The 24805-nt window shown below is 42.0% G+C and overlaps 1 protein-coding gene and 1 pseudogene across 5 annotated transcripts in view; one reads left to right on the top strand and one right to left on the bottom strand.

The window, feature by feature from the left end:
• The window catches only part of LOC306648662 (uncharacterized protein), a 32237-nt gene extending 26862 nt beyond the window's left edge, over positions 1-5375 (bottom strand). For 2 of the 4 annotated variants that reach the window (XM_079118877.1, XM_079118878.1), the window contains exons 1-2: positions 5233-5374; positions 2442-2510 (exon numbers count right to left, since the gene is read on the bottom strand). The gene's annotated coding sequence lies outside the window, so the exon portion shown is untranslated. Of the gene's footprint in view, positions 1-2441; positions 2511-5232 lie in introns of all 4 variants that reach the window. The other 2 variants (XM_079118879.1, XM_079118880.1) reach the window with 2 other exon arrangements.
• A 244-nt stretch (positions 5376-5619) lies between these two features.
• LOC306648503 (protein lin-7 homolog C-like) lies at positions 5620-15495 on the top strand (annotated as a pseudogene). The gene is made up of 2 exons: positions 5620-5752; positions 14871-15495. The product of its transcript is annotated as a protein lin-7 homolog C-like (transcript).
• The last annotated feature ends 9310 nt before the right edge of the window (positions 15496-24805 follow it).

Here is a 24805-nt window from a genome sequence, read left to right on the forward strand (position 1 = left end):
TCTAAATGCAGAAACAATGTGTTCTTGGGCTTAAAAATTTAGTATTGCTAAAGTATCAGTTCACTTCAAACCTAGCCCATTCATTCAATGAAGTTCCAATTAAAATCTCAGGATTTTTTGCACATAAGGATAAGCTGATTTTAAAATTTCTATAGGGAAGCAAAGGAACTAGAATAGTCCAAACTGTTGGAAAGAACAAATTCGATGGATTAACACTGACTCCAAGATCTGATATAAAGTAACAATAACCAAGACCATGGGGCATCTGCAAATGAATAGATGCCCAAGTAAGTAAACCAAAAAGAGCCCCAGAAATAAGACCAAGGTCAGCTGACCTGACATAGCTGCAAAAGCAATTCAACACACAAAGAAAAGTCATTTCAACAAAAGGTGCTGGAATGACTGAAGGTTCATATACAAGAAGGAAAAAAGGAAAGCAGAAAGGAAGGATAGGAAGGAGTGAGGAAGAAGGGAGGGGAGGAGAATGGACAAAAAGGAGAAAGGAAAAAAGAAAGAAAAGAGAAAAAAGGTAAACCTTGGCCCATACTTCACATCTTATGCAAAAATCAACTCAAAAGGAATCACAGACCTAAATGTAAAATCTAAAACTGTAACACTTAGAAAGATATATAGGAGAAAATCTATATGACCCTGGGTTAGGCATATCGTTCTCACGTACACCACCAGAAACACAACCCTTAAAAGAAAAAATGATAAAGTGGATTTCATGAAATTTCAAACTCACACTCAAAATGTTACATATTTCGTTGATTTCATTTATGTGACATGGGAAAGGCGATAGGGTTGGAGAATAAATCAGTGGTTTCCTGGGGCTAAGAGTGAGGGAAGAATTTGACTATAAAAAGAGGGAATGTTTGGGGTAAGGGAATGGCTCTGTATCTTGACTGTGGTGGTGATGTCCTGATGTCCACATGACGACATAATCATCAAAACTCAAAGAACTGTACGCTAAAAAGAATGAATTCTGTTTGTAAATGTCAATGTTTAAAAATCAAATGAGGCTGTTCTTCAGGTTCCTTTCAGACTTAAGCGTAGCATCACCTGGGGCTCCTGTAAACATGAAGAGCCTCGGTTCCACGCCCTCAAAATTCCAAGTCAGTCAGTTTGGGACTGGCCCAGGGATCTGCTTTTGTATGGGGCTTCCAGGTGACAGTGCTGCTTGAAAGCAGTCGGAGAAAGACAAGCATTGCCAAAGGGGTACAACGATTTGAATGAACCCAGACTTCTCATCAGAAACCAGAGACCAGAAGGAAGTGGCTCAGAACTTCTAAAGTGGTGAAAGAAAAGACCCGTCCATGTGGAACTGTACACTTAGGACACAGAACAGGAAAATGTTGTCCAGGATTGGAGGAAATGAAGATAGCCTCAGATGAACTAAGCGAATTCACAGCTAGCCATCTTACTGTACAAGGACTGCTACAGGAAATGCTTCACACAGAAGGGAAATGAGAGCAGAAAGACCCGTGGATCATCAGGGAGGGAGGGGGAGCAACAGAGTGGTAAATATCTGGGAAAACATGAGAGATTATTCTTGAGTTTGTTAAAATATGTTTTACTCTTGGAAGCAAAAATGAACACATTGATGGGTCCTCAAAGTGCATACACGGATCACATGACGACTAAGGCATAAAGATAACGCATCGTTTCTCTTTGGTGACTACAGGTTCTTTCTGTCTTCAGTTTCCAGCAGTCTGATCATGATGAGTCTGAATCTGGACTGCCTTGAGCTGCCCTGTTTGGGATTTGTTCAACTTCTTAAAAGAAACATATGAGGTACATCTTAAGATACCAAAGGAAAAAAACAGCAAAATGAACCCAAATACATGAAAAAAAGTAATGAAGGAATGAGTATACATAGATGAAATTAAAAATAGATATAACAGAGAAATCAAAGAAAACAAAAGTTATCTGTTGTTTTACAATCAGTAACACTGATACATTTATCACAAGGTTGGCAAAAAACAAGAGATAACAAAATTACCAATATCAGGAACAAAAAAGTGGGTAGCAACTACTGACCCAGGAGACATTAAAGAAATACAGTGGGAATACTGTGAACAATTCTATGGGTACAAATTCTAAAATTTAGATGAAATGGGCCAATTTCTTGAAAACTACCAAAACATGTGTAAGATGAAATAACATGAAGAATAAAACTGAATTTAGTGTCAAAAACCTTTCAAATATACAATATCTAAGCCAAATAGTTTTACTGCTAAATTCTACCACACATTTTTAAAAGAAATATCACTAATTCTACATAATCTCTTCTGGAAAATAGAAGAGGAGGAAAACACTCCCCAACTCATTCTATGATTCCAGAATTATATAGTACAAAAAAGAACATAATTGCAAAAGTCCTCAACAAAATATTAATAAATCAAATCAAACTAATATAAAAAGAATAATATGCCACTTACAGGTGGGATTTATCCCAGAAATGAAAAGCTCCTTCAATGTTTGGAAATTCATCAACCTAATCGAACAGTCTAAGGAAGAAGAAAAATGTTATCAGTTAATGCAGAAAAAGTACTTGACATAATACAACATTCATTTGTGACAAAACTTTCACAAATTAAAAGTATAAGGAAACTTCTAAAAATGCCTTTCCTATGATCAAGACAGCGATGTTCATTCACACCATGCCTACTCATCAACACTACTGAAAATCAGTCAGTGCATACAGATTAGAAAGCATGAAAGAAAACTGATCCTCTTCAGATACAACATGATTGTCTAGTGGAAGATTCCAAGGAATTTACGGAAAAAAAAAAAAAAAGGCAGACCTGGTGTATTTAGCAAAGTCTAAGAATACAAGGTAGACACAAAAATTGTGTTTCTTACACTAACTATGTGCCACTGAAAATCAAAATTTAAGAACAACACAACTTATAGTAACTCCAAAAGAATTCATGATATACTTAGGAATAAGTCTAAACAAAACATGCACAGGCTCTGTACGTGGAAAAACATGAAATGCAGATATAAAAATTTAGAGATTTAATTCAGCACCAATCAAAATCCCAGATGAATTTTTGGAGATATAGGCAAGCTATTTCTAAAATGTATACAGGAAGGCAAAGAAACCAGAATAGCTTTAACAATTTTCAGAGAAAATTTTGAGGAATCAAACTATCCATTTTTGAGACCTACTATCTAGCTACAATAATTAAAATAGCTTGGTAACGTTGAAGGGACACACATACAGATCAATCTAACAAAAGAAAGAACAAAAATAAACCAAACAAACTGTGTTGTATAGCTGATCATTCATATGTAAAGAAAACACAACCCAATTGAAATGGACAAAATATATGACAGACACTTTAGCAAAGAAGATATAAAAATGGGGGCTGGGGAGATAGCTCAGTCGGTAGAGTGCTTGCCTTGCAAGCACAAGGCCCTGGGTTCGATCCCCAGCACCCAAAATATAAAAATGAAAAAATAAATAAAAATGGCAAATAAGGAAAAGCTAGATCTGCTGATCATTAACCATCAGAGAAAGTCACAATGCAATTAAAATCAAAATGCAATAACAATTACAACTATTAGAATGGTTAAGATTTAAAAAGACAATATTAAGTGTTGGTGAATATGTGGAATAACTAGAACTTTCATACCTTAGTAATGGGAATGCAAAAGAGTAAAGATACTCTGAAGAAGTTTGGTAGCTTCTTATGAAGTTAAATACACATGTTAAATGACCCAGTAACTCCACTCCTAAATATACATACCTTCGAGAAATAAGCACAGAAACCTGTACATTAATATTCATAGCATTTCTACTGGTAAGTGCTTAAAACTGAATAAAAATACCTATGAACAGGTGAAAGGATAGACTGTGGTATATCCACAAAATACAGCAATGAACAAAAATGAAGTATTCATACAAAGAATAACTTGGATACATGTCAAAGGTCATTTGCTGAAAATATCCAGTCTCAAGTACATACGAGTATACACAGTGTTAGTTCATTTATATAGAATTCTCAAAAAGGCAAACTACAGTGCTTCTAAAATCAGAATGTGAACTGTACAGATTTTGAATAAAATACAATAAAATTACAAATAACTAAAAAAACTTATCAAAAAGTCAGAGCTCATTAACAGAGCTTTTGTGACCCTCTAGAAAAATCCAAATGCGCCTTCTCAATCTGATAGGAAATTACATGAAAAACTTAGGCAAAGGATTGAAACTATCTAAATTCAAATCCCAGCTCAGTCTCTTCCTAGCTAGAATTAACCAGGTAAGCTGTGTCTCCATTTCCTCATCTTTAAAATAATGGCAGTCTCCCACCCCATAAAGGACTGTGAGGACTACGTGTGTTGATTCAGATAAAACTCTTAGAATGATATTTAGCATTAAATGTTCACATACTATCTTTATAACTGATACCCCAAGTACGCTCCCATTCCTTTCTGCATCTATTCAACAAATATTAGAGCTGATCTGTAGCAGAATTTGCCATTGGAAATACCTTCTCCCCTAAAAGACAAGACGGGAGAAGGAAGGATGCTGAACTCTATCACTCAGGTGGGACTGTGCCAGGCGTCAAAAGATCATTCCCTACTTTTCCCCTCAGCCTTTGTCAGGTCTAGGCTGGGGATGGAAAGGAGGCTGGGAGAAATCAGAATTTCATGAGAACTCCCCCGTGAGTTCCAGTGGTCATCCCAGACAACAGCCAGGAGTCGGGGTGGGTGGGGGATCCTCAGGGATCGAGAGGGGCCAGGGTGACTGGGGCTCTGACCCTTTCCTCGGATCCCTGGAGCTTTCCGGGAACTGTGACAGCAAACGATCTGTCTTCTAGCACGTGCCGGGCTCCGTCCTAAGTCTTTATTTAACTCTTAACATCACTCTTAGGAAGGTCGTAAGCCGTTTTAGAGAAGAGGGAGCGGCGGCAGAGATTACGTACTCGCCAAGTACACCGCTGGGACGTGGCAGAGCTGGCTGCGGCCAGGAAAGGGGCTGGGGGCGTGCAGAACCCAGGAGACCCGCGACCCCCAGGGCGCACGACCCTGCGCGGGCCCGGCGCGCGGGATGCGCCAACCGCCCGGCACTCCAGAAGGCTCCGGCGGAGAGAACCAAACCCCGCCCTTCGCCGCGGGCGGACTCTTCCCCGAGGTCGACCGCCAGGTTGCTACTGGCCCGCAGCGCAACGCAGAGAGCTGGGCGCGGACGCCGGGAGGGGATGCGCCGAGGGGAGGGCTCACCTTTCCGATAGCAGCGAAGGCCGCAGCCGCGCATACCTGGGGCGGAAGCGACTCTGCCGGCAGAGCCCGACCGGACTACGCTTCCCAGAATTCCCGACGGGAGCAGGGACACGGCCTCAGCCGGCCGCGGCGGAAGCTATCCCACGGCTCAGGGTTCCCGGACTACACTTCCCAGAATCCCCAGGACACCTGTCGCCTCGCCAGGCCGGAAGTGCCGGCCGCTGCAGAGACCGTGGGGTGGGTGCGAGTCCGAATCCAGTTCTCCGCTGGGCTTTCCTGAAGCCAGGCTCTTCCAAACGCGGAGAGTGCTGATGTGCTAGCTATCCACTGCTGTTTCCTCCGGCAGGCGATGAAGTAACGCCTTTCCCAGAGCGGGTGTAGGACCGTATGGATCGTGGGGATGAGGACTCCCGCAGTCCCGGGCGAGGCAGCCGCTCCGCGCGTTGGCCGTCTTTTGGGTGCTCGGTCTGCTCTTGGATCCCCGGTCTACACTTTCGTTCCTCGGTCTACTCTTTGGATGGTGGGTCCGAATCCATTCTGGAACCTTGGTCGGGCTCGTTTGTCCCCACTCCACCTCTTTTTTTCCTTGAACGTTTTTCCTTTCAAATTCAACCAAAGCAAACTCTACCTACCTGCTATCTACGTATTCCAAGAAAATCATGAACAGACTTGAAATGCATTCAAGAAAGAAGGACATAAAGAGGAAGTGACGTGTGAGCGAAAAGTGGCAATCATGGAAGAAAATTGGGCTGTCGCACTGGGAGCTGACCTGAAGGAAAACAGGACGTCAGTCTTACTTTGGATCTCCTTTTTAAGTGCTGGAGCTTTGATGCATCTGGAATAGGGGCTGTAAGGAATTTCCACGGAACCACGCCTGGAAACGGGAAATCACATAAGGGAGTTTATTAAGCAAACAGTGTCTCCCTGCAGGGTAAGAGAGAAAATGAAAGGAAAAGAAAGGGCGTGTGCTAGAGAGAGTAGAAAGCCAGGAGGACAGAGAAAAGTGAGTAGGACAGAAGAATGGGAAAAGATGGCGGGGAAGCTACAGTAAAACAGTTGAATTCTGCTGGGCTAACAGGGGACCAATATCGGAAAAGGATACTTGCAAGCTGACTGATGAACCAATAGCTATCCAGGATGTTCACAGATTGACAAGTGGTTGGGAGGCGGGGAGAATTACTGCACCTGATGGGCAGGGGAGCAGCTTTATGCATTACAGGGACAGTTCTGCTACTACGGCCTACCATAGGGTGTGCCTTTCAAGGTTCTCCAGGGAATGTAGATGCTAAGAATCAAAACAAAACAGTACCTCAGGTGCAACTGTTGATGAAGCCCTAAAGCAAAAGCAACAAGTGTTTCCCACCTTTTCTTTGAAAAGGCCTTAACTGCACCTTAGAAAATATACTTCATAAGGCAAATGGAATCGATACAAAGTGATAAATCCCTTAATAATTTGTAACAATGTTATTGATACGAAGTAATTAATGAAGTGATTTAAGGGATAAATCCTTTATTAAATCTTGAAATTTTTCTTTGAGTATCTATTATTGATGCAACCATTATGGAAAACAGTATGGAGATTCCTCAGAAAACTTGGAATGGATCCACCATTTGACCCAGCTATCCCACTCCTTTGTGTATGCCCGAAGGACTTAAAATCAGCACACTACAGTGATGCAGTCACATCAATGTTTATAGCAGCTCAATTCACAATAGCTAAACTATGGAACCAACGTAGGTATCCAACAGATGAGTGGATTACAAAATATGGTATATGTATATGATGGAATATTAGCCTTAAAGAAGAATGAGATGATAGCATTTGCTGGTAAATGGGTGGAGCTGGAGAATATCATGCTACGTGAAATAAGCCAATCCCCAAACACCAAAAGCCAAATGTTTTCTCCGATATGTTAATTCACAATTCTAGGGAAGAATAGAGTTACTTTAGATTAAGTAGAGGGGATTGAAGGGAGGGGAGGGAATATGGGGATAGGAAGGAGAGTAAATGAACATTTATAACCATACACTGGTGGGATTCTACATCATGTATAACCAGAAGAATGAGGAATTATACTCCATTATATATGATGTGTCAAAGTGTTTTCTGCTGTCATGTATGACTAATTAAAACAAATTTTTAAAAATCTGGCTGATCTTTTTTTAAATCAACTTTCTTTGGATATAATCCACGTATACCATTCATCCATTTAAAGTATACAATTTATTGAGTTTTGATCTATTCACAAATATGTAAAATCATAACGAGTTGATTTTAGAATTTTTAGAATATGTTATCACCTTAGAAAGAAACTCCAGGCACATTAATAATCAACCCCTTTTCCTCCACCTACCCCCCCTTCTTAAACAACCACTGATCTACTTTCTGTCTCTTGAAATTTCTCTGTTCTGGATATTTCATATGGAGAGAATGATATGAAATGTGATCTTTTGTGACTTGCTTCTTTTCACTTAGTATGTTTTTAGGATTTATCTGTTGTGTCCTGTATTACTACTTCTTTACTTTTCATGGCTGAATAATATTCCATTATATAGATATACCATGTTTTGTTTACTTACTCATTGGTTGATGGACATTTTGGTTTCTACCTTTTGGCTATTTTGAACAGTACTGCTAAATACAGGTTTTTGTGTGGATTTTTTTTTTTTTTTTTTTTTTTTTTTTTTTTTTTTTTTTTACTTCTCTTGGTTATATATGTAGGAATGAAACTGCTGGGTCATATGGTGACTCTATGCTTAATCATTTAAGGACCTGCCAGTCTGTTTCTGATACAGCTGTCCATTTTACATTATCACTAAAAGTGTATTAGGGGTATGATTTCTTCACATTCTTGTTAAAACTTGTCATTATTTGCCTTTTATTCTAGTCATCCTAGTGGGTATGACGTGTTATCTTGTTGTGGTTTTTCTCTGATGACTATGTTGAACATCTTTTCAGGTCCTTATTAGTTATTTGTGTATCTTTGTGATTTATTTGAGAGGATTTAGTATCGGAGTAATATTAACCAAGTGTTTCCCTCTTCCATTTTTTGGAAGGATATGTAAAGAATTGATACTACTACTTTGAATGGTAGAATTCAGAGGCAAAGCCATCTGTCCCTGAATCTTCTTTGAGGGTAGTTTTTAAATGGCTAATTCAATCTCTTTACTTGTTTTAGGTCTATATAGTTTTTCCTAGTAATTCATCCATTTCATCTAAATTATCTAACTTAAGGACATATAACAGTTTATAGCATTTCTTTATAATACCTTTTATTTCTATAAGGTCAGTAGTAATTGCACCCTCTTCTGTTTCTGATTCTGGTAATTTGATTCTTCTTGTTTTTCTTGGTTGATCTAAAGGTTTACCAGTTCTGTTGATATTCACCTTGCTGTAGGCCCAACACCAGATGCAGATGGCCCCACACCAAATGAAGAAGCAATATTGTCCCAAGCCTGCTCAACTTCCTAAAAGGAGTGGCCACGTGACCACGCTTCCTTGAAGCAGAAGTGGCTGTAACTACTGGCAATTCTTGGATGACACTCACAGAATTCCCCATGAGGTAAGTCACAACCCGCATTCCTGTCGGGAATGTGTGGACTTCAGATCCCAGGATCCCTGGGAAGAACTGCCAAGGTCATTGCTTTCCAAGGGCAGGAGGTAGCTGCCACGCTCAGAGCTTGGACTGCATGTCACACGTGCCTCCCAAAATGCGGGTTTCTGGCTGCTGCTCTGGGAACCTAGGTGTTTCGAACCTGCGAGTCCTTTGGTGCCGTTTCCAGATCCTCTTCAGGTAACGCTTCTCAGCAGCCTTTTCCTTTTTATTTGCATATTTCAGTTTGAATTGTCATCCTGCTTTGCCTGAGCTTACTCCTTCTTTTATTTTTTTCCTTTCAAGTATGACAAAAATTCAAATGTCAAGAAAAGCCCTTTGGTAGTGAAGAACACAGCTTGAAAAGTGGAAAGAAAATGAGGAACAGGCTCTAAAAGGGAAAAAGCTATGTGTGGGTTAGACCTTGAAAACGCAAACCAACTTTGACTGGATTTTTCTACTTAATTCAGTATGTATCAAATGCATCCAGAACTCTTTTTTTGGTCCTGGGGATTGAACTCAGGGGCTCTTACCCACTGAGCCATATCCTCAGCCCTTTTTATATTTTATTTAGAGACAGGGTCTTGCCAAGTTGCTTAGGGCCTTGCTAAGTTGCTGAAGCTGACTTTGAGAAGTGATCCTCCTGCCTCAGCCTCCTGACGGGCTGGGATTACAGGCCTGCGCCACCACACTCCGTACATCTAGAACTCTTGACAGTATTACCTGGCATTAGTTATTCATTCCAAATACATGAATACTCTGAAAAAAGGAACTCAAGCTTTATTTTTTAATTTAAGTTGTAGATGAACACACCTTTATTTATTCATTTTTATGTGGTGCTGAGGATGGAACCCAGTGCCTCACACATGCTAGGGAAGCGCTCCACCACTGAGCCACAACCCCAGCCCCCAAAACTTCTAAGTTATAAAGCAGAATCAGCAAAAGCATTCAGATGTTCCTTGACTTGAATTTCTCCTCATAAGCTGTAGGTCACCAGACCAGTGAAAGGAACAGTGTGGATGTCAAGGAATTATATGAAAAGAGATAAATATATAAAACTGAAATCATTTTGTTCAAGTATTACATCACCTGTGCATACCCTCTTCTTTTTTTCTTTTTTTTTTGGGGGGGGGGTGCTGGGGATCGAACCCAGGGCCTTGTGCTTACAAGGCAGCACTCTACTGACTGAGCTACCTCCCCAGCCCTGCCTCTTCTTGATAGCATGAAAACAACAGCGTCTTAGGAATATGGAAAGGAGTGGGACAAGGATTTTTCCTTTGGGGGATTTGGTGAGGATTGCAATCTACCAGCAAATGAAAACATGTTCTGCTTTTAGCTTTTCTTCTGGACAATAACTAAATTTTTTCATACATTTTTTAACAAAACATTTCAAACATATACAGAAGAGTGAAATATTCTATAATGTCATCCCTCGTCCCCCAGATCCAACAATTATCAATATGTGCCACTTTTCCATGATCTATCAATTTTGGTTTTCTTCCATTTTTGTTTTTGTAACTTAAAAAATCATAACACTGTATTTTCCCCCCTAATGCTTCCATATAGACTTCAAAAGTTCACAGCTCTTGTAACTTAAATATGACTATCACACTGAAGAAAATTAATAATTCTTTAATATTGTCTCACAGCCAAAAAATAATCAAAATTTCTAATCATCTCAAAAAAATCCATTCCACACCTTTGATAGCTTTGTCTCTCGAGTCTCTTTCACGCTGTAGTCCTCTCTATCCATTTTGAATTCACGCCTTTCATCTGCTGAGAGTCATCAGGGAAGCTGTCAGGTGAGGTGGGCCACATTCTGGATTTCACAGGTTTCCTTTGCTGTCATTTAACATTGCCTTCCCCTCTCCTGTGGTTCTGGTAAACTACAAACTAGATTTAGAGGGCGGGCGAGGTGAAGTTTCACCCTTCGGCCAGAATCCTCCAGGATAGATTTATTCTGCACTATTCAGTAGCACTGAAGCCAGAACTGAGAACAGGCAGTTAGTGTAGGATAGGGAATCGGGTCGAATCAAGAAAGTGGAGACCATCCCTGGGAGAATGGAAAGTCAAAGACCTCTGCAGCCCATTGAATTACCAAATTTACCTGCCTTCACCATCCTTTTCAAAGGCTGCAGGCAAGGAGTTGCTAATTAATGCCCCTGGGCCCCTACCTGCCTCAGTCACTCCACTTGGCCCTCCCCCTTCCCATCTGCTTCTCACCTTTTTGCATCTCACCTGCATCTCCTTGGCCTAGTCACATCGTCGGTGGGAGGGAGATAAGGGGGAAGGAACAGGAGAAAAAAATCTATAAAAGGGGCAAGATTTGCTCATCCAAAAAATTCTGCCTTTGGGTCCCCTTCTTCCACCAGGGAGAAGTTGTTGCCGGCCACGGCAACAATTGCGCGGGTATTTATTGGAGGTGGACTGAAAATAAACTACTTTTCCTATATTCACTAATTTATAGAGGAAGAGAGACTTTGAGAGAAAGATAGGCTTTGCTTAGAGGAAGAGAAACTTTGCTAAGAGGAAGTTTTAGAGAAAGACAGACTTGCTATGCTTATCAGAGATCTATTTCTTCTTAGAGGTGCCTGCATCCTGTGAACTAAAGGGTGCCACCTAGAGGTGTGTTCTCAGTTCTCCGCTCTACGATCTGCCTTCTGCCGCTGCCTACTGCTTCTTTCTGCTAGTTGCTGCTTTTCTCTGCTAGCTGCTGCTGCTTACTGCTGCTAATTGCCTTCCGCCTAGTGCCCGCTTATATTCCCTTCAGGAGGCAGAGGGCGGGGCCACGCCAGTTGAGATCAGGCAAGGAGCCAGCTGCCCTATCACAGCAAAGGTCAAAACGAGCAGGCATGAGCAGGAGCACTCGGGAACACCTGTGCACGCATTGTGTGCACGGACTTAATTGAATACGGCCAATGACAAATCACCTGAGTGTGCTTATGTTAATCAACCTCCTCACTGCTGATGTGATCAAAACAACCTCCGGCTGGCTGCCAGGCGCCATCCCAGCACAGCCCACATGGCACAGCCCCCAACAAGAAGTCTGTTCTACTTTTTAAAAATAAAGCTCTTTTCTACTCGACACTTGCCTCAGCGTGCTTCTCTGGTGTTATACTGCAACATCTGAGGAAGCAGGACTCGTCAAGGTAACCTGTGGTATCAGCACCGCCTCTTTAGTGAAGAGCACAGTACATCTTGAATGTCACTGCTTCCTGTACATAGTATAATATTTTTTGAAAGTACAGCTCGACTATGATATAAGTGTCCACTAGAAGAACAGAGTTAAAGAGTTTGAGAGGAAGGGTAAGAATTTTGAAAGGCCCGATTTTTTTTCTTCTTTCTTCCAATTTCTATCTTATCCTGTTAAGTATCTGAAGTCTTGCAAAGTAGGCAGCAATGAACATCCATGTCCACTGCTCTCGAGCCCTAGTATTATGGTTTGGATGTGAGGTGTCCCCAAAAGCTCACATGAGAGACAATGCAGGAAGGTTCAGAGGAGAAGTGATTGGGTTGAGAGTCTTAACCTAATCAGTGGATTGATTCCCTGGTGGGATTAACTAGAGGTAACTACAGTGGTAACTGGAGGCATGTCGTGTGTGGCTGGAGGAAGTGGTTGATTGGGGGTGGGGCTATGGGGTATATATTTTGTATCTCAAGAATGGAGTCTCTCTGTTCCCTGATCACCAGGTGAGCTGGCTCTCTCCACCACACTCTTCTGCCATGATGTTCTGCCTCACCTCTAACCCCAAGCTATGAAGCCTGCTGTCTATGGACCAAGATCTCTGAATGAGCCCCTAAATAAACCTTTCTTCCTCTACAGTTGTTCTGGTTGGGTCCTTTAGTCACAGCAGTGAAAAAGCTGACTAAAACACCTAGTCTGAATGTTACCCAGGATGACTTTCTTCCCTGATTCTCAGGGCACATGCACTGCACTGAGTTATATTTCCAAAACTGTCCCCAAACATTTGGTCTAACTGACTGAGCCAATAGTATTTGGGAGCTTTTATTCCAAAATACACCCCATCACTGGGTGTATCAGGGCTCAGTGGCAGAGTGCTTGCTTAGCAAGTGCCAGGCCATGGGTTTGATCCCCAGCACCACAAACAACCACAAAAATACACACCCTAAATTGGAATATCCCCTTCTCTTTCCTAGCATGTTTTAAATATTTCTACCATTGTACATAGGAACTTCTCAGAGTTGTATGATCTCTGTACCTCTAAAGTAGTGCTTCCCAGCCAAGATCATGAACAGTGACAGTGTCTCACAAATGATTTTGTAACAACTGTTCACTACCAAATCTGATGGTTATTTAAAAACAAAAAGAGTAAACTCGATATTTTTCACATAATGACAATATGCTTCATCTTGATTTGAAGAACGGGAGAACAAAAGATGGATTCAGAGCTCCTGGGCCAGGAAACACATGTAAGCATATGCTACTGACTGGCTCATGGGGCTCCTATTCCTAACCCCTTTGCCCCGCACAGCTCTTCTGTGATGCTGGGGGCCCTGGAGTATGTTCTTAGGGTTCCTTAAATCCACAGTTGTCAGGGGACACAATTCCAGCAGAAAGCAAACCTTTGGAGAAGGGGGTGGGGGCTGCTGTATTTCTTTTGGTTAAGTAAATTCTCAGTTACTTTTCTAGCACCATTAGTGCTTCACCTTTTTCTTTTCATAATTTTTTTCCTAAGCAAAAAAAGGATGTGGGAATTAAAAAGAAAATATGGCACTTTAGGAGAAAAAGTAAAGGATTCAATATGAAAAAAAAAAATAACACATTTTAGCTGGGTGCAGTGTAGCGCACCTGTAATCTCAGCAGCTCGGGAGGCTGGGCAGGAGGAGTGCAGGTTCAAAGCCAGCTTCAGCAACTTAGCAAGACCCTGTCTCAAAATAAAATATAAAAAAGAGCTGGGGATGTGGCTTAATAGTTGAGTTCCCTGGGTTCAATCCCCAGTACCAAACTAAAATAAAAAATAAAATGATGTGTGTGACCAAAAAAAAGATGGTAAAAGGCACTTGGGTTTGCTGCACTGGACATCGCCTTGAGGAGCATGGGATCCAAACACGGTTCCACCGGATCACATCTTCATGCCAGTGTTCGACTGGACCTTGGATTGCACTCTCTAGCGTGAACTGATGATTCCAAGATATCCACCCCGCAGGCATTCCAGGTGCAGAGGAGGCCACGTAAGGAACGGGCAGTGTCTTTTTTGATGACGAAAGGAGCTGTACTGGTAAGAAATTGGGGAAAAAAAAGATTTTAACAGGGAAAAGTATGGAAAAGGGTTTTTCCTTGAACTTTTTTTCCTTGTGGTGCTGGGCATCAAACCCAGGGCCTCACACATTCTAGGCAAGCACTGTACCACTGAGCTAAATCCCCAGCCCTTCCAAATGTTTGTAGTTCAAATTCAGGCTTGACACTGGCTACTTCTGCTTCATTCTCTGACTTCACATGTTTAACATGAGTGGATCTTTTCTACAAATCCCTTTAAACCACATGAGTTCATAACCACCCAGGAAGAGGGGCTGGGTATAGGCAGAGATGGAAAATAACTCCGTGGTGTTCAGACAGCTCTAACAAGTGGAACCACAGGAAGTGTGTGCTTAACACTTTCCTTCTGAGCAGCAAATCCCCTGTTACAGGAAACCTCTAAAAATAACACAAAAGGATTGAGAACAGGAACATGATTCACAACTGCACACATCTCAAAGCCAACACTTATCAAGATTTTGCCACATTGGGCTCATCTATCACTTTTTTGTTAAAGTATTTTAGATCAAATCTCTGACTGGCATTTCCTTACAAACACTATATGTGTTGCATACATTTTTTTTTTTTTTTTTTTTTTTTGCCTGGCGCAGTGGTGCATGCCTGTAATCTCAGCTGTTTGGGAGGCTAAGACAGAAGGCTCAGAAATTCAAGGCCAGTCTCCACAACTTAGCAAGAGCCTTTCTCAAAGTGAAAAATAAGAAGGCCAGGGGTGAGTTCTGTATTGCTTAAGGGAGAAGAAGGCGGTGCTGGGAGAACCATATGCTTAGAGAGGGATATTTGCGGAACAACTGAACTGATGGACATACTACAAAGGAGTGGAGAGGGGCCTCCACAGAAACTGCGGGCTTTACAAAGACTCCTCGGAGCGAGCTCTGTGATGCTGTAGGCAGGCGTATGAAAACGTCTGTGGGACTGGGGACACAGAAGCCATCCTGAAGTGAGAGCTAAGGCAACAGCCAAGGCTACTGTCACTGCCTTTGCTGCCAGGGAAGGACGTTCTCGTTCTCAAGTGGTCGAGCCACCCAAAACAGAAGCGAGTCTGGGTTCAACATCAGGGGAGGCAAAGAACAACACTCTCCAATCTATTTATCTCCAACAATTCCAGGTGGAATGACTGATGGGCACAGGGCCTCAAACGAGGAGATCAACTCCTTTCTGTTCGTGGAGTGAGCGGTGAAGGAGAACATCATGGAAAAGCTGTAGAACTACCGAAAGCAGCCCAAGGAAAGGTTAAATTAGTAGTGCGGTATACACCCAAAATCTTAGAAGAAATGGAGTCATACTTTGAAAAAAATGAGTTCTGCAAAACACAGGCAACAGAACCTAATACATTTAAAACCGTATATTCCATTTTGCTTTTTAGCTAGAGAAGTTTTACTTGTGACCTACTGATGGCCACAATGCCAATGGTTGTAAAAAAACAAAAAACAAAAAACATACAAACTTCCCGTGAAATCCTCTTTGCCATTTTATAAATGCCTATTTAAACATCATTTATGGTTCTAGAGATGCATACACTTTTTTTTTTTCTGACAAGAAAAAGTAAAAGCCGCTGAGGGCAATTCTGTCCTGCTGTTTTTACAGATCTTTTGCAAATGCTATAAAGAAGATGATGGGTTGGAAAAAATAAGAATTTGGCCTAATTATTCATCTTCTATTTTAAAAAGTGGGCATGGTAACATTCCTTCAGCAAGAATAGGAATTTGTGTACCCTTTTCTGCATGTTTATGAGCACTGTGAGTCTTAAAAGATTATTCCAGTTTTCAGACATTTTTCAGAACATAAGTCAATCAGCATTGTTATTTGTCACTTAGGTATTGAACACTGGATTGCATGGTTGAATGCATGGCTGAATGTTCAGTACAAAACACACTTGTTATTGAGAGGTTCATGTTGTTAAATTGCATATTTTCAAAATTAATCGATGTGTTTCTAAATTTGAAACCAAAGTAGTATAGAAAAATTATAGACTTAATTTTAATTGTAAAATTATTAGAGATATTTGTTGTTGAGCTTTATATGTTAAAGTATTGGTGTGTATAAAAACAGTAATATTTTGTTATGCTCATATTCCTGCATTGCAGGGTAAATAAACCCTGAAGAAATCTTATTTTAATGTAGCTACAGCTTTTAGGATATATCAATATTTCCTTACAAATTATAGCTTCCTGGTTCAAGGTCTCAGCTGTTTCTGAACTTTCAGCCAAGTGAAATGATTTTTGGTGTTGAAACTCAGCAAATTAAGTAAGCTGGGTTTTTTTTGTTTGTTTGTTTGTTTTCTTTTGCACTAATCCACAATCTGTTCTCATGTGGGTTGGCACCTATTTATAATTCTTAAAATAAAGGTAGCTTAAGGAGCCAAATACAGTAGTTTTGCTTGGTACTGTTGAGCACGAGTAGCAGTAGCTTGTTTCCATTATTGCAGTTTTCATAGTGGATCTCAGAATTTTACATCTGAGATGTAACATAGAACAATTTGTCCAGTAGCAAAGATGTACAAAAGTGGTCTAGTTTGATGAGGAAATAGAGGGAGTTTTCATCTTATAGACGGATGGTTTGTGAATAAAGCTAGGCACAAGATAAGTATATAATCGGTTCCTGATTTGAAAATTACAAATGTTAACGCCTCCGATTTTTTCCTTTAATTTTATTACTTCAAAATGAGTTGACTCAGTGTTTCTCAATCTGAGCTGCATATTAGAATGCCCTGCAGAACTCAAAAAATATTGATGCCTCCCATAACTAAATCAGGATCACTCGTGTTTTAAAACCATACCAGGTGGTTCTAATGGACATCCAGGGTTGAGGATCACTAGTTCTGTTTGCAAATGTCAGGATAGAATGCTTCAATTTGCAGCTACTTAGTGATTGATTATATTTCTTAGTAATTTCTCTAGGAATAAAAGGTACTTGGCATTTCTTAATTGGAAAGTAATAAGTCTACCTTTTTTCTTTTTAAAAAAAATCTAGCAGTTTAAATGTAAACTTTTAATGTTTCATCTTTCTGCCCCCTTTGCCTTTAACACTTATAAAAATAGTGTTTATTCTTTTAAAAAGCATACTTAAAAATTACAGATGAGAAATACTGTCATTGATAATTACATGCTGTCTTTTTACAAATACTTTTAATTGTATGTGGTCATAATATCTTTATTTTTATGTGGTGCTGAGGATCAAACCCAGTGCCTCACACATGTGAGGCAAGTGCCCTACCCCTGAGCCCCAGCCCCAGCCCCACATCTGTCTTAATATGGTCACTTTATTCTTTACGGTAATGTCATAGTGGCCTCATTCTTTAAAAGTTTGATGATTCAGATATGTGGGGTTTTTTTCTTTGTCATTTTCCTCCTCTTCTAAATTTTTAGGTTTTTTATTTTTAATTTTTTCTTGTTGAAGTACTTAAGTAAGTAGTTTGGCTCAAGTACTTTGTTTACAATTAAAATGCATATTATAGCATTTGTAGGAGAAATAGTTGTGGTTCATTTAGAAAGAATGTCAGCATGACTTGGGACAGACTTGAAAGAATCCATGCTGTGAATATTTTATAATGTGGAATGGTCATCGAAATATCAAGGACTCTAGTAATTGCATTTCCTGAATAAATGCACGTTTATGAATTTTTTAACTTAGTTTGTTGTTTCCTCTGGCAGCAGTCTCGTTTTGTAGTTTTTATTGTCCAAAATTCACTAATGTTGTTTCTTTAAAGGTTGTTGTAGTAATAGTTAAATAATGGAGAAAAACAAATTACTTGCTTTCTCCTTGCTTTTCAAGAACTTTAATTTGTATGTGGACATAGTTTTTAAAAAGTACTGGCAAATGATATGCTTCTATTTTTTCAGTTTGAGATAGTATTTCTCCAAAATGGATATAACACTTTTTCAACAGATGACTTCATTTATCAATTTACTTCTGATTCTAAAGCTTATTTAAAATAAATTTGTATGTGCTAAAAAAATAAGAAGGGCTGGGTCTGGGTCTTTAGGTTCAATCCCCAGTACTTCAAAAAACCCAATTATTTTCCTACCTAACCATAAAACCATCATTACCTTATGAAACCAAATTAGCAATCCTTGGTTTTATCTAATATGTACCCAATTTGAATTACCATTTATTGAAAAATGCATACTTTATTCCAAGCCATATTGGATAATCCTGAAGTAAACCACAATTTTGGAAGGATGTTGACATAAGAGTATCCTCTAAAAACCCATTATCATTCAGTACTGAGAAGCCTGGATCAATTTGCTTTTGGCAATCAACACGGTTGGTCTTCTATAAGTTGCTGCTTGCTTCAGTGTTAGTTTTATTTGATTAATCTTATTACGGCTAATTTCAGGGCACCTAATTAAATTTTTCTTGCATTTAAGGTATTAGCTGAAAAACCTTTCTCATCATTACACATTATAGAATTCCTCTACCACATGGGATCTTTTTTCATATCTATCGACGGCGCTTTGGGGAAGTTTTACCACGGGCGTATCTCCTGGAACACTTCTCGTTTGTGTGCGCACCAAGGAATGGAGACCCTCATGAAGAAGGGTCGTGCGTATATTTGATGTTGGGTGGACTCCCTGCCACATTATGCCTTAAAGCCTTAGAGCCTGAGTCAAGATATTTCCATCCTATGTGGGTGCCAGTGACCATGAAACACGTTGCTATTGAAGTTCTTAGAGTATTGTGAGTGATGCTGTAGTTACGAATAAACCACCAAAAACTCTCAGAGGTTTAACAGAATAAATGTTTATTTCTTGCTAAAAAAAAAAAAAAAATCAACACAGGTCTGAGAGGGTAGGGATGGGGTCTCCATTTGTTCTATGGGCCATAAAATCCTACCCCTCACCTCAGCGCCCCTACCGCAATTCCATAAAATACTTTACATCTTGCCCCCTGCAACCCCCGGCTCCCTTCTGAAAACTAACCATCCCCACTATTGGTCCTTTGCCTCTTATCCCTGGACATGTTGTTTAGAAGTGCCCCCCAACATGTGTCCCTTAAGACTCTGTCTGGAAGCCCTAGGCAGCAGGGAGCAGCTAAGCCCAGGGAAGTTCCCAGGCTTCCTGAGTCACCCAGAGAGAGCTTCCTGGAGGAGGACAACTCGGGGTGCTGTGCTTTAGCAGGCCAGGTGTGGGGGCTCTCTAGTCCAACAATGCCGGAGTGCAGGGTGGATACCCTCACGACCGTCTCGACTACTCACCCCCGTCCGCTGTGTGTTGGGACTGCACGAAGACCGAGCAGGACAGAAAGGGAAAACAGACACCACACTGTGGATTCTCACTGGAAGGGGGTCGTTTTACCAGGGCAACTTTTAAAAAAGAGCTTTACTGTTATTGTAAAATTCATACATATTTTATGAAAAAGTAAAATACATAAGAGTGCCGGGAACGTATCACACACACCTATCCCACCCACAAGAGATAAACAGCTGTGGTACTGGTGGCTCACATGCCTTTCTGTTTCTCTCTGTCACTCTAAAGATCCGCACGCACAAAAATCCATTAACAAAATGGGGTCACGCTAGTTTTTATTCTACAACTTTTCAGGTTCGCCAGTTGGTGGGCGATCTTTGGTGTCATTGGGTATGCCTGTAAATTTTCAGTGGTTTTCCGTTGTTCACTGTGCCTTAACTTACTTAAATAATTTCCTACCAATGAACATTTGGAATAGTCTTTTATTCTATCATAAAAAAATTCTATGAAGCTCAGCCATGTGCACATACTTTACTCACATGTTCAACTGTCTCTCAAGTACAAATTGCCACACACATTGCCACTTCGAAGGTTGTGCGAACTGAATTAGAGACACTAGCAAATCCTCTCAAAGGCCTATGCCTATTTTCCTTCTCACCATTAAGTGGATAAAAACATGTTTCCACATTCCTTATCAATGGTGGATCTCTTGAGTCTACTTTACCCCTGTTAAACTAACAATAAGAAAATGATATTCCTGATTTTTAAAAACATTCTAATATTTGTCTCCTGTTAAAAACTATTAAATAAAACAGGGTTAAAATATTATATTCATGATAGTGATAAACAAAATTCCTAGAAATACAGCTAAGAATATTATGAACCTATTTTTAACCTCTAAAACATATTACTGAGGGGACCATATAACATAGTTGAATAAATGGAAACAGCATTTTCAAAATGGAAGAAACCCCAGCATTTTGAAGACGCCACTTCTTTCCAAAATGAACCTATAAATTCAATGCCATGCCAATTAATAAGTTCAATTAATAAAGAAATTCAATGCAATGCCAATCAAATTTTGTTTTTTAACCTGGTCAAAAGACATATTCCTGACCTTCACCCCACTCTGTTTGTGGGAGTGGTAGTTGACTTCCAAGAGATCAGACGAGATCAGGAGAACAAGACGAACACATGACAGCGACACATCGCTCCTACCTGCATGGAGGACAGGCACCTTAACTCTTCCTGGCCTTCTAAAAGTGGCTTGGTTTAATAAACGTTATCACCGTCTTTTCATTTTTATAACACTATCTTTTAAAAGGTCCATAAATACTGGTTTTAGCAAAGGTGGTGACCATGAACCCATTCCTACATCTGTTCCTTTCAGGGAAGTCCCTTCCAGACGTCCTCTTGTTAGAAGCAGTGCTGCCCGACTCCTGGAGACAAGCTTATGACACAGTGCTCCTGTTGATCAAGCTTCCAGGCCTTCCCTCCCCACGCAGACAGACAGCTGACACTGGCCTCTCCTGCAGCCCTTCCTCCACGTCACTGTTGTGACATTTTCCTCCTGTGTTGGTGATTCAGAATGACCACTGTCATCCTGCCCCTGAGTGACCCTGGTCTTTCTTCCCTACAGTTTGCCAGCATACTATGAGCAGACAAAACCATCAGAGTGGTACATAAGCTTTGCAACCCAACGCTAGTGTCATCAGCACCAAAAATGTGCCTGACATCTTCATATGGCTTGGAAACAAAACAAACAACAACAAAAAACACAGGTATATTCCAGCTTGGATGAAAATCACCTTGGTCCTGACCGTAGTATACACCCCACCTTCTGATTCAAATCAGGGGGACCCACTCCTCTCACACCACACAGAACCATGCTATGTCAGCAAATCCCTGGGAAACTTGCGCTCTGTGCAGTCCTGGGTCTGCTTCTTTCTTGGATCTCTGGGGCTTTGGGGCTGGTCCTAGGACACTGAGACCAAGCTGATCTGGAACAGCTGCTTCTCAGATGAACTAAGTTCTGAGTTTCACTGGAATCATCTCGCATCTTCCTATGAGATGCCTCACTACGCACACTCTGGTGATTTCACACACCTGAGCTGTCATTGAAACCTGTCCCACAGGCCTGCACTCATAGTGCTCCTCTTCAGTGTGGACCCTCTGATGACCTTGAAGGCGTGAGCTCCGAGTGTGGTCCTTCCCACACTCGTCACATCTGTACGGGTTCTCACCAGTGTGCACTCTTGTGACCGAGGAGACCTGAGGCGTGTCTGAGGCCCTTTCCACGTTCCAAACACATGTAGGGCTTCTCTCCTGGGTGCACCCTCTGGCGGGTGCGAAGGCTTGAGGTACACCTAAAGCCCTTCCCCCTCTTGGCCCCTGTAAGGCTTCTCGGCGGAGTGGACTCTGGTGAACGAGAAGCCCGGAGCCTTTGCCACATTCAGTGCATCTGCGGGGCTTCTCACCAGTGCGCACCCTCTGATGGATGAGGGGGTCGGAGTTGGACGTGAAGCCCCTCCCACATACGTCACGCATGCAGGGCCTCTCCCCGTGTGGACCCCTGGTGGACGTGGAGGCCTGAGCTCGGGACAGCGCTCCCCACACTCACTCGTAGGGTTCTCTCCAGCGTGCAGCCTCCGCCACATGGGAAGCCCAGAGCTGTGAGCGAGAGCCTTTTTGCACACACCGCATCCACAGGGGCGCTCCCCGACGTGAGCACTCTGGCGATCCTGCAGGTGAGCCGGCGACTGAGACCTTTCCCACACGGCCACAGTGGGAGGGTCTCTCCCCTGAGTGCAGTTTTTGATGACAGCCGAGGTGGGAGCCACAGCGGAACCTTCTCCACACTCGCCACAGCCACGGGGCTCTCCTCCTGGGTGATCTGCTGACGCTTGTGCAGTGCGCGGGTGTAGGGTCCCGGGGGCCACGTGCAGCCTTTGATGGACTCAAGCACCGAGCGGTGAATCAAGCCCTTCCCACGCTCACTGCACTGACACGCTCTCTCCGGTGTGGAACCTCCGATGGAGCAGCGGGCTTGAGCTTCGGTCAAAGGCCTTTCCACACTCCTCACACTTAGGGGTCCTTTCCTGTGTGCACCCCCTGATGAATAAAGAGAACAGACCTACACCTGAACCGCCTCGCACAGACATCGCATCTGTAGGGCAAGTCTCCCAAGGGCACTCTGGGGCGGCTGTGAATATGGGGGTTCCCCAGAAGACCTGCTCACACTTTAGACTTTTAAAGGATCCCCCCCCCCAATAGAAATTCTACCTCTGCCTCAGCTCCTTTCCTAGCTCCTGGTATTCATGGGTTTCTCTTTCAAGGGAACTGGGGTGAGTGGGAAGGTGTGGGTCGTCCCTGAAGCCATTCCACATTGGTTGCTTTTACAGCCACTCTCCCCAGGGTGAGGGTGATGGAGTGTGGATTTTTAATGCACTCTTTTCCACATGTGTCACAATCGCGTGGTTCCTCTCTCTCAGGCAACGCGATGTCCAGCAGAGCCACGAGCACCCCAGTCACATTCACAGGCGGCGTCTTTCCGTCTTTCCAGCTTTCCAGTCTGGAAACTCTTGATTTCCTAAGTTGACAGGCCCATTCCCTTGAAGACTGCCCTGCAAATTCTCAACCTGAGAATGCTGAACAGACATTCTTTCCCATGCATGACAGGGAGCAATCTCTTTAGAGAACAAACCATCTTTTCTGGGGACACTGATTCTCTGGTCTTGACTCCCAATTAATTCACCAGCCACCTGTTCCAAGACTTTCCAGTAGGAGAGCTCTTTGTGTGAAAGGAACCTTAATTTTTTCTTGAATATACTCCACATTCTTGCCTCCTCTAAGGTTAGAGACAATTCAGAGATGAAAGCAAGTGAAAGACTAGCTCAGCAATATTAGACTTTCGGACTTGGACCAGTGACAGCCTAGAGAACTCTGCTTTATGTATCGTGACTAGCAGGGCACTTAGTTTTAAGTCTGAAGACAGAAGAGGCTCCGACTAACAAGCATCTCAGCTAAATGCTAGTATGATCCTGTTAGTAATAAACGGTGTCTCGTCATAGATTGCCGAAATAGAAATTCTCAACAGATTTTTACAGAGAAAATTGACTTCTCCACTAGTAATGCTATTGCCGCTAATAGTCATATCTAACCCTATAACACTTTCATATCAATGATGTCCACATACTGACTTACTGAACCCTCAGAAGAACACAAACGTTTCACAGATGAGGAAGTCAACACCCAGCCAAGAAAGAGTTCATAAGCTAGCACATACCCCACTCACTCTGGGGAAGCAAAGGAGACGGCACTGGAAGGATGGCTGGAGAGCCTCACGTGGGGTTCTCCCCACACTGCCTCCCGGGAGTAACTTGAGGAGGGAACAAAGCACTAAATCTCGCGAAGTGCACAGCGCGTGTCCTCTGCGCAGGCTAAGGAGGAATCTACACAGTACCGTCAAGGCATGAGGACATAAAATACTCAACCTGTGCCCATATTGCATGTGAGCTATCTGACTGTCCTATTTCACACAGTTCCAGGTGATTTTTAAAATTTGCCCATGTTTTCTGACATTCTTCTTCTTCTTTTTAATCTTTTAGGGCTCAGGTAACAAGAATCTCATCACCAGAGACTTGCAGAGTACTAGAGTCAAGTGAGAAATATATCAGAGAACTCTCGATATTCTGTACAGTCTCTCTGCCTCTGGCTTGCCTTATATTGTCTGCCTGTTTTAATCAGAGTCAGGCAAGTCCACAGATTGTTGACCCACTCTGGGCATGCCACTCCCTGAGAAGCGTGAGGGAACCCTGAAGACAGGAAGTGAGTAGTGAAAATGAAGCCATAAGGCCATCGCCTGCTCACCCACCCACCGCCTAGCCAGGATCTTATCTTCAGGAGCTCTAGGCTTCTGTTCTCATCTAAATATGCATCTCCTGGAGTCTCTCTATCCATCGCTCACATCTCCCTGTCTTGTTTCACATCGATACTTTCTCAGTTTTGAAAGGTTGTTGCCCTGAGAAGATGTAAGGCTTAGGCACATTTTTGAGATGCAAACAATAATCTGAAAATGCAGTCCTAATCCCATGACCTTCAGGCCTCTGAAGGGCAGACAAGGGAAATATTCAGTACTGGCCAAACAAAACTGCTTTGTAACAGTGCAGTGGACTAAATGTATGGGTCCTCCTACAGTTCATGTTGAAATCCTAAACCCCAATGTTTTGGTATTAGGAGGTGGGCTTGGGAGAGGTGATCGGATCTAAGGGTGTAAAGGTAGAGCCCTCATGAACAGGACTAGTGCCCTCACAAAGAGCTCAGAGAACTCCCTCACCCCTTTCTGTCACGTGAAAATACAATGAGGACTTGGCACTTTGCAAAATGGAAGAGGACCCTCACCAAAACCAAACCATGCAGGCGTCCTGATCTCAGACTCCAGACTCTGGAACTGTGAGTAGTAGGTTTCTGTTGTTTATAAGTCACCCAGTCTACAGCAGTTTGTTACAGCAGCCCAA

This window comes from Sciurus vulgaris (genome assembly GCF_902686455.1).
Source record: "Sciurus vulgaris genome assembly, chromosome: 17".
In the NCBI taxonomy this organism is placed as follows: Eukaryota; Metazoa; Chordata; class Mammalia; order Rodentia; family Sciuridae; genus Sciurus; species Sciurus vulgaris.